Source organism: Panthera onca, chromosome A1 (genome assembly GCF_046562875.1).
Source record: "Panthera onca isolate mPanOnc1 chromosome A1, mPanOnc1 haplotype 2, whole genome shotgun sequence".
Lineage (NCBI taxonomy): Eukaryota > Metazoa > Chordata > Mammalia > Carnivora > Felidae > Panthera > Panthera onca.
The window spans coordinates 182,591,874-182,600,524 of record NC_138339.1 but is presented as its reverse complement, the minus strand read 5'-3'; the positions used below and the strand labels follow the sequence as shown (position 1 = coordinate 182,600,524).

General features: G+C 33.1%; 1 non-coding gene across 1 annotated transcript; it reads left to right on the top strand.

Annotated features, from left to right (window-relative positions):
• Nucleotides 1-6,762: 6,762 nt before the first annotated feature.
• On the top strand, nt 6,763-6,910 carry LOC132682595 (small nucleolar RNA SNORA62/SNORA6 family). The gene has a single exon (XR_009611767.2). It is a non-coding gene; the product is annotated as a small nucleolar RNA SNORA62/SNORA6 family (small nucleolar RNA).
• Nucleotides 6,911-8,651: the final 1,741 nt, after the last annotated feature.

Below are 8,651 nucleotides of genomic sequence, written 5' to 3'. Positions count from 1 at the left end.
ACACAGAAGTCCTATGATACACAGAACCTCAGCACATATTTTTTTAAGTTACTCTTACTATTTCAGTTAATAAAAGCCATTGCAAGAATAAACGTTAAATCTCAAATATGTTTATTCATGCCAAGCCTTGGAATAGCTACTAAACAACAAAGCAACTGCTCTTACTTCTCTAGAACAACTACATTGTATCAACAAACATTCCTTTATTTAAACAGTTAAACACATTTCTTTCTTACACAAAACCTTAAAAAGATTAAACTGAGGAATCACTTGCATTAAATAATAATAGGAATATATTTGATATGATAATTTTATGTGCCATTATATCATTTACATCTGCTTTAACTATGAAGCAGATAGAAATATACACTGAGAAATAAAGTAGAGCCAAAAGACAATAATATATTATCATGTTTAATAGACTCTGATGGCACTTTTTGTTTAATTCATTTGGTCATAGCAGAATTAAATAGAAAATTTTAGCCATTTGGAAACTTGCCATTCATTTTATGTAAAAAAGTGCTTAAAGAACTAAAATGAGCAAAATAATGCATTTTTTTGTTTATGTAATATAGATGTAAACTTTTTCCCAAAAGGACAAAAATCGAAAAGGAAATATAATATTTATTTTATTATAAATTTAGTTGTATGTGATTGTTTTATTTTTATTTAAAAATGTATTAACAATTATTTCATTTATCAGAAAATTAATTTGAGTGCCACTGGTGCATAAAATTATTCTCATGGTTAGGGTATGGGGTCTGGAAGAATTATGGACTACGCTCATGTAAACTTATAATATATGGGTTTCCAAGAATTGTACATCTGAGTCTTTTATTTCAGTCCCCTTGACTTTTTACTAATGAATGTATTTCAATGTTCCAAGATGACTCTTGGTCTTTCTCTATTAATTTACTCCTAATCCACTATGCTGCCTCATTTTGTAAATGTAAGACCCTTCGTTGATGTTCAGCTCATATGTACTCGATCTACTTACAGCTTGTTTAGGGTCAGTGTCTGTCTTGATTAGGCAAGAATTTTAAATATTTCCCTACTGATCCTGTGGAGTTAATATAGTAAAGTGGTTGACAGGGCGCCTGGGTGGCTCAGTCAGTTAAGTATCCAACTCTTGATTTTGGCTCAGGTCATGATTTCATGGTTCGTTACATCGAGCCCGTGTTGGGCTATGACAGCACACAGCCTGCTTGGCATTCTCTCTCTCCCTTTCTCTCTCTACCCCTACTACTCTCTCGTGTGCACACTCATGCTGTCTCTCTCTCTCTCTCTCAAATAAATGAACCTAAAAAAAAACTTTAAAAAATATAGTAAAATGGTTGGAAAGATCATTTCAGATTGTTCTATTAATAACACTTACTGATATTTGAGCATTATAATAAGCATAGAAAAATAATATTCATATAATCTTATTATAATGAAAGAAGGATATTTCTCTATTAGAACCAGAATAATTTTACTTTTGAACTTTTGTAAGATTCCAACTATATAACATTCTGGAAAAGGCAAAATTATGGAGAGAGTAAAAAGATCATTGGTTTCCGGAGATTGGAGTATGGGGAAATGGATGAATTCATGGAACACAGAGGATTCTTAAGGCAATGAAACAGCTCTTTATGTTACTATCGTGATAGATATATGCCGTTTTACATAAGTCCAAACCCATAGAATATACAACACCCAGAATAATTCCTATTGTAAATTATGGACTGTAGGTGATAATAATGCATCAGCATAGGCTTATTAATTGTAACAAATCTACTATTCTGGTGGGGGATGTACCATTCTAGAGGAGATGCTGTATAATGGGAGCAGTAGTTATCTGGGAAATCTCTGTACTTTCTGATCAGTTTTGCTGTGAATGTAAAACTCCTCAAAAAGGTATTAAAACACAGAGGGCTCTGTACATTTATCTCACCCTGGGTCCCACAAATCTATAGTTGAGGCCCTCCTGTTAATAAAGAGTGACCCAGGACTACAGCCTCTAAAGTCGAGATCAGTTATTATAAATCAGAGCAGGAGCATGGTTGTGAAACTGCAGGTGTCCTTTCCCTAGAGTGAAGAACAAAAAATCCAGTATACGGTGTGTTTGACTATATAGTAAATGCTGAGTTCTGTCAGAAGACAAAAGGCTAAATAAATGATGGCTATTTATTAAAAAAAAGAAAAAAGAGATAAAGGTAACTGTAGGAAATACAAATGTTATTTCTTTTGTAATACAACAAATGAAAGAAATGTAACCATGGTTCCTGACATTCTTGCTACAAAGGGTGGTTGCAGGGCCAGTGGCACTGGCATCATTTGAGATATTTTTAGATATCCAGTATCTCAAGTCTCAGGAAAGATTTACTGAGTCAAAATCTTCAAAAGTGCACCAGGAAAATCTTGATAAAGTATAGACTCTGATTCAAATTTTAGGGAGCTACCCCGACTGAAAACCTGCCCGGTGAGGCTGATGCTGCTGTTTGCTCTTAGCACTAATCAACATTTCTCAGCTGTTAACCATATGTTTATAGATAGACACAGAAATATAAACATCAAGCATTGATTTATTTCTGTGGCAAACAGTAATGGTAGGTTAAATAGAGGGAAAATACATGCGTGGGTGTGGTGTAAGAGAGCTTATATCTTATTTTGCACAGGAGAACATCAATTATTTCTAAAATAGAGAAAGTGTTTATATTAAATCCAATTATTTCATCAAATGTTAACATAGCCATCTTGAAGACTTAATAAAATATCAATATAGGAGTTCAAAAATTACCTTCTCTGCATTTTTGCATTAATCATTCTTTAAATCTATGAAATTTTACACCATCAAAATCTATGACAAAGAAAGATTTGCAAATTAATAATACACATTTGAAAAACAGGTTTTTTTTTATTTTTTAATGTTTATTTATTTTTGAGAGAGACAGAGTATAAGTGGGGAAGTGGGACCAGAAAGAGAGGGAGACAGAATTTGAAGCAGGCTCCAGGCTCTGAGCTGTCAGCACAGACCCCCAATGCGGGGCTTGAACTCACAAACCATGAGACCATGAACTGAGCTGAAGTTGGATGCTCAGCTGACTGAGACAACGAAGTGCCCCTGAAAAACGGTTTGGTTGCACCTTACAGACTAATGTATAAATAATGTAAACTACATGTTATGTTCTATATTTTGGTTTTAGATTTTGTAGAAAAAAAGTGTCAATTAAAAAGGCAATCTGAGGGGCGCCTGGGTGGCTCAGTCGGTTAAGCTTCTGACTTCGGCTCAGGTCATGATCTCGCGATCTGTGAGTTCGAGCCCCTTGTCAGGCTCTGTGCTGACAGCTCGGAGCCTGGAGCCTGTTTCAGATTCTGTATCTCCCTCTCTCTGACCCTCCCCCATTCATGCTCTGTCTCTCTCTGTCTCAAAATAAATAAAGGTTAAAAAAAAATAAGAAAATAAAAAGGCAATCTGATTTCAGAAGCATATATTTGAAAATAAAAAGAAAATAATTATTTGACTATTGTATCTGATTAAAATATAGTGTGAATCCTGAGATCCATCTATACTAACGATAAAAGGACATACTCCAATACTATAAGTTAAAACAGCATTAGCTTTTAATATGAATAGAATTAGATAATGTGTGGTTATGCTTATCATCAATATATATGTATTTAAATTCTTTTGTTATTATTATAAAGGGACAAAATATTAAAGTACTTTGAGCAAAATAAGTTTCCCCCTCATTTTCAGTTTTCTGGCTTTTCCAGAGATATCCAAACATATGTAACTTCTTTTGCTTGGCAAGAGAATAAGTAACATTATAATGTTTTAAGAGAAAAGTTTTGTATTGGTACAAATCCAAATTTTTGTAAAGTTCCAGACATTGCAGATTAAGTAGTCTTTAAACAATAACAACAACAACAACAAAAACAATAAAAACAAGAGCAACAAAAATCCACATGGTCCAGAATGGAGCAATAAAACATTTCCTTTCAGCTTTGTTTGCTTTATGCATCCATTAGCAAAACTCTTACCACACAAGAAGCCCATGCATTTTTATCCCTTTGTACTAAGCAATGAAAGTAAAACTGAAAGATACACAATTTTCACTCTAAATTCTTTCTTTGACATTTTCTGCATTAAGCTGAAATGAATGTAAACAAACACAGATGTCCACAATCATAATGTCAAAATATGTTTTCATTAATTCTTCTTAAAGGAAAACTATGTTGCACATTATAGTGTGTGATGATGACAAATATACATGCCTTAAACGTGTCCTGTAAAACCCCTCGGGCTCCAGCATTCTTTGAAATGAAGCATTATCTTTACAACATGACTTCATCTAAATAGTTTGACAGAGGAAGTTTTCCAAAATAAGTGATGATACTTTTCTTTTTTAATAAAGTTTTGACCTAATCACTGTCTCTGCAGCTAATCTGCTGACAACTCAGCAACCCAAAGAACTTTGCACCAATACAAATATTTTACAATAAAAGCATTTGTGGTATTTTGTTTTTGTATATTCCCAATCAAATAGTAAAGATTTTCAGATCTGTGACTCCTATGTCTTGGAATACTTCACATGCTTCTATAAATAAACCTCTACTGAAAAACATGGTGCTTTTAATTTTGTAGTTGTTGATGATGTTATTATAACTATTATTTTTCAGTGAACATGGGAACATGAGACCCTTAATGTTTAAAAAATATCTATTATCTGCTCTATTTTCAGTCTCTGTTTATAATATTTTCCAAATTATCATAATTGTTAAGTTAATTGTAGAAAAATACCAAGAGTGACCCAAATATCACTGCTCTTCATATCAATGACTAATTAGAAGGCCTTTAGTTTCCACCTGTATGCTACAAAACATCACTGAGCTTAGTCATTCTGGAATCTACGGAACAAGTACTCTTCTATAATTCCATCTATCTCCTCATCTCATAGCTACACCATGTCCTTTGTTGCCAGTACTCTCCATGATAACACAGATTCAGTACATGTCGTTACACTCCACTAGTATCACCAAAGCTCTACACCTTTGTCAGGTATGGAAAAGGTTTTCTGCAGAGCTGTGTCACACATGGCCATCTGTGCCTGAAGCAACAGCATTTATTCCAAGATCAGCAACCTGAAACCATATAGCAAGAAAGATGATATACTGGATATAGCATTGGAGGATGGGAATGGAGCTACAATCCAATTACAAATTACTGAATGATACTATTTATCTATTTATGTCTATTTACTATGTATGGAAAGCATGAATTAAAGAATAAAATTAATATGTAATTTTTAATTATGAAAATAACAGTTAATTACAATGTTCGTGTTACTACTGAGACAATAGATTATTGTTACCTCTGTAGACTTTCCCATCTATATAGAATTGTGTTAATGAAGTTGTCTTTCCAAAATTGATGGTTTCCAATTATGTTGAGCCGTGACAAGAAAGAATTTGTCTTTCTCTTCTAAAATATTTCACCCATAGTCTTGTTTCTCCTAATACTCCAAAAGAATAAATATAAATTTCAAAAATGTCTCTCAGAATCAAGTGGCAATAAAGACAGAAATTAAACTCTCATTTGAAATTTGAGAATCACCACTTTATTTTCTCCCCAAAGCAATATTTTCTATTTGTTTCCTAAGCTTGATTTTCAAGGAGATTTCAGGCTTACAGAGTGGTAGTGGTTGTAGCGGCAATGATGATGGTGACAGTGGTGGTGGTGGTGATGTGACTTTGATACATGCCATCAGATAAGGTAGATTTGCTGCCCCTAAAACACCTTCTCCTTTCACTCACTTGAGCTTGTTGAGTTGCAGATGCCATGGCCTTTTAAAAAATTGATAATGCAAATAACCTAATTGCCCCCTGATTTCTATTATATCAGTAAATATAGAGTAAATAAAACATTAAAAAAAATACTTGTGAATGAGGTGTTCAAAAATATGCAAATTTGAACTGTATAGTGATTAGGTTACCTCTAAAACTAGAATCTCTAAATTCATAAAGAATTGCACCACATACCTGCTTTATGACTATTGAGCAAGATACTTAACATCTATGGACTTAGATTTCACCATCTCTAAAAAGTGGATGATAATAATATCTGAAACATTGGTTTAATAATATAATTAAGTAAAATGGGCCATAGAAGACGATTAACCCAGTTTCAAAACATATTAACTATTTAATAAACTTCGCTATTATTGATGAAAGTATTAATGCTATTTTATTTTTATTATTATGAAAAAAATAATATGATCACATAAATATATGCAGAAAAGCATTTGCCAAAATCCAATGTTCATATATAATAAAACTAACAATAGAGAACTCAGCAGGGCAGCTGCCACTTCCTCAATTTGTTAAAAACGTCTACGAAAAAGATTGTATAGCTAATGTATTTAATTTGAGAAACTGGAAGCTAGTCTATTGAATATAAGGAAAAACTCAAAGGTGTTCATGCACTACTCTTTTTTTTTAATATCATACTAGATGTCCTAGTTAATGCCATGAGACAAGAAAAGGAATAAAACTTACACAGATTTAGAGAAAGAAATAAAACTGTCTTTGTCCACAGATGATAACTGTGTAGACAATCTCAAACAACAAAAATACCCTGGAACAAATATGCAATAAGAACAAGATGGCAGGATACAAAGTCTATGTGAATAAAGTTAATTAATTTCTTATATGTTATCAATAAATAAGTTGACATTGAAATTAAAAACACAACACCACTCATATTGCCACAAAAAAATTAAATCTGCACGTTGTTAGAGCTTCGAGTGGGGCCACTGGCTGGCTATGAACTCCCAAGTGTACTATGCTACATGAGGGGCCAGTCTTTTGCTAACACCACAAGGGGCTCTGGCCCAATGAGTGGAGTTTGATTGCAATTCTTGCTATAAGTTAAATAAAAAAAATAAAAAATAAAAATAAAGGAAAGAAGAAAAAATTAAAAATTTAAAACAATTTTAAAAATTAAAAAAATGAAATACTTAGGCAAAAATCTAACAAAATATGTATGAAATATATCTGTGGAAATCTACAAAGTTCTAAAGAAAAAATAAAAGAAACTCACAAAAATTTAAAAAATAAAGGCAACCAAATTGCATACTTAGTCTTTTCATGGAATTTTATGTTCATGGAAAATAAAATGAAAACGCCATTACCCCTTTTTAGTATTCTATTTTAGAAAGCAAGAAAACCATAATTCTAGGTGAGACATGTGAAATGTACCTTTTATTATCACTACAATTCCCAATTTAATGTGTTCATACATTTCCTTTTTATTACAGAAATTAGCATTAGGAAACCACTTTTCTTTAATTACTAAGTAATGCCTCAGGTAAAAAGAATTACATTTCCTGTGATAAGAGTTCAGTGGGGAAAAGAAAACATTTATGCTAATAACAGTTTAAGCCTTCAATTCATAGTGCTCTCACAGTCAGTAAAAATAGTTTTAAGCCTTCAGCAAAAAGATGAATCATCAACAAAATCAGCAACTAAATTTTAGAACTAGAATTCATTGCATTTATAGCAAAACCTGTATTTGAATATTCAACTGGTTTCTCTTTTTTCACAAATGTTTATACTCCCTTCTCTTTATTCTCTCCAAGGCTAAAAAATCAAATCCATTGAACCAGCCAAAACTTTTAAAACTATTGTTTCTGATCTTATTTATAGAGGAATAATTCAAAATCCCATGGCTATAACTGATTTTTGTGAGACACTGAGCTCTATAAAGGAGCACTATCTGAATATTGCTTCAGGCCAATCTTTAACAAGGTTTCCCAAGTGACCATCTATAGAATAGTAAAAGGAAGTACTAAAGGGAATTTTATTTAGACTTCATAATGTGACATCCAACACATAGTTATCACATACTAAAGCTTTTTTTAATTGAAGAATATATTAGTAAATGTTTTGGCTGGGGTGAGTAGTTAGTTGATCAACAGGCTATTCGCATGTTATTTTCTGTAAACTAAGATTTTTTAAACTATGACTATGAACTGCTAGAGAATGTTTAGGCCAGAGTCCATGGGAGAAGGGGCCGGATAGAAACAAACAAAAAATCTTTGGTTTCTCCAGGTAATAGTTTTCTTTTTTACTGAAGTATTCTACTAGTAATCATTGCTTTGTAATTTTTTACTTGCAGAAAGAACAGGTCCCACTTTACCCATAACTATATTTTTGATTGATTATGTTTCCAAGCACAATGCTGAATGGTGGAGTTGTGTAGACCAATAAACACTAATAAAAAAATCCCCTGCACTGTAAGAACGAAAGTGAGGCATAGACACAAATACACGGTAAAATGGGAGCTAATGGAAGCAATATGTCATATTGTTTAAGACGTTTGAATATTTCACCAAACTGCCTGAATTGGAATCCTTACTGCCACGTAATAGTTGTATGTTTTTGGGGTGCCTGGGTGGCTCAATAGGTTGAGCATCCGACTTCGGCTCAGGTCATGATCTCGTGGTCTGTGAGTTTGAGCCCCACGTTGGGCTCTGTGCTGACAGCTCAGAGCCTGGAGGCTGCTTCGGATTCTGTGTCTCCCACTCTCTCTCTCTGCCCCTCCCCCACTCATGCTCTGTCTCTCTCTCTCTCTGTCAAAAAGAAATAAACATTAAAAAAAAAGAATTATA